Consider the following 2,398-nt stretch of genomic DNA (forward strand, 5'->3'; position numbering starts at 1 on the left):
GATTGTCCTCTGGCCAAACTATTATGGCGTTCAATTCATATAACCTTTAATATCACACCTCCAAAAAGTATTCATACGTTATTTGGGACGTGGCTAAATGGAGTAGAGACCAAAATTGTGAGACATATTCAGATAGGAGTACATCCATTACTTTGGGCTATATGCAACTGTAGAAATGATATGGTTTTTAACAGACAAACTCGTATAAATTTTTTGCAGGTTATCTCCAGGGCCACTGCTTGGATCCGTACGTGGTCGTTATTCACTCCCGTGGAAGCCAGGGAGCCTTTGGTTACTGGATCTACCCGATGGAAGATGGTAGTTTGGGATATCTACAACCGATTTGGATGGTGGTCCAATAATAGGATAAGTGTTTAGTCGTCTAGTCCTGTTTTTGCCGTCCGTGACATATTTTACATGCATTTTTTACCTTTTCAGCTCTGAGCGAGCTTGTTCTGGATTGTAGACTTATTGGGTACTTTGATTAATAAAAGGACTGCATGCATCATTGTGATGCAGAGGCCGGGTAATCCCCCTTTTCTAATAAAAAAACTGCAAGAATAGACCATTGAATCCAATGGTCATTACGAATGTGTTTAAAATAGTTATTTCCAAATCCACGGGGAAATAGCAAAATTGTGAAAAAAAAGACATATCATTGTTTCTGGTTTGTGCTTACTGTAAGCTTTGGAACATTTTCTTTACAAACAATTGTACAGCTACTTGTCTAGTAACTTAATTTGTTGCCTCCCTCGGCTTGCAAATATCCGTGTCTTACCAAAATTCACATGTGTGATGGTCTTTTATCCCCATCAATCCTCCATGAATATCCTTACCAGGAAACTAGACCTTAGTCCATGCATATTCCTGCTAAACTTCTTCTCTTTAGCATCCAAAGGGGCTATAGAGATGATGGTGATGTTTTATTAGTGTGAAACCAACGGATGACTCATCTTCATTAGCACCCTCCATGGGGTAGGGAATAGTTTTCTTTGTTGGGTTCACATTTGGAACGAACCAATGATGCTCTGCTTTGCTTCCAAGCTCTGTTTTTTTTTGCTTAGGGAAGATGAAACCGGTATCATCGACAAACATCGGAGGTTTGTGTCCCTTTTGCATCTTGCTCGCGTGCAAACGCTTGACTTGACCTCTCACCATGCTGCTGCCCCTTTTGTTTTCCGCAGGGTCCTTTTATCAAAAGAGAGAACTTTGTTGTCATACATCTGATTTTATCAAGACTGTAAAACCATTTCCCTCTGCCTGGATATGAATGTGCCTGGCTTTGATTTAGTCATCTTGTTTTTAATCGGTAGTTTTCATCATACATTTACATAATGCATCTTGAATTTCTTCTTCAACTCCACATCTAGCTCGCAGGTGGCGTGCATTTGATGGCAGAAAAGCGGTTGCTCCCTAAGTTATAAACAGAATGCTCGATTTCTAGCTGGTCAATATGTTCATTATCTCACCTTTTGGAGTGCTTAAATACATGCCAGCAGGGCATGAAAATGTTGGGAAACCAAAGACAACTAGTATGATTGTTCTGTACAAAAAGGCAAGTTTTTGTTCCCTTTATTGAGACTTGGAATTTACAAGACCCAGAACCCGTGGAAATGCTAGAAAAAGGTGAAGTTGCCACCCCCAACATTACAAGCGACACCATCACCATGGACGCCCAACACTTAGAGCTTATAGCGGAAGTATATATGACTACAACAAAGCATACGAATAAACCAAAGAATTTCACTCGACCGACCGATCGATCGCCTCTTGTCGCCGCCCGCGGATGCTTGAGCGCATCCTCGGCGAGCGGCGAGGGCCGCCCAAGTTCACCTAGTTGCCTTACACCTTGGTGTGACTGAACTGAACTGATCTGAACACACGCACATTCTGAAATAGAGTAGATAATAGACAGTAGTGGTAGTAGTAGTAGCATTGGTTAATGTACACCAGAAGGAGGCTTACGTTGCTACAGTATAACAATCCAACCCTCTAAATATTCATTCTGGAGATCTTTGGTAGGAGGCCGATGGGACGCGTGGCTTCATCTCGTCAGAAGGTTGATGAATGTTCACCTTTCTGATGAGGCTGGTAGTATTCACTAGAGACTAACTATGAATGGCATCTTCTCAGTGAAATCTATGTATTTGGACATAATTGATTTCGGTTCGATTCCGAAATCGATACATATTTGGAAGATCAAGGTCCCGTTAAGAATCAAAGTCTTCATGTGGTTTGTTCACAAGGAGGTGGTTCGGACTAAGGATAACTTGGCAAAACGTAATTGAGAGGGTAGTCAACGGTGTAGCTTTTGTGATCAAGATGAAACCATCAAACACCTCTTTCTCGATTGTCCTCTGGCCAAACTATTATGGCGTTCAATTCATATAACCTTTAA

The sequence above is a fragment of the Triticum urartu genome, chromosome 3 (genome assembly GCF_003073215.2).
Source record: "Triticum urartu cultivar G1812 chromosome 3, Tu2.1, whole genome shotgun sequence".
NCBI classification, from domain to species: domain Eukaryota; kingdom Viridiplantae; phylum Streptophyta; class Magnoliopsida; order Poales; family Poaceae; genus Triticum; species Triticum urartu.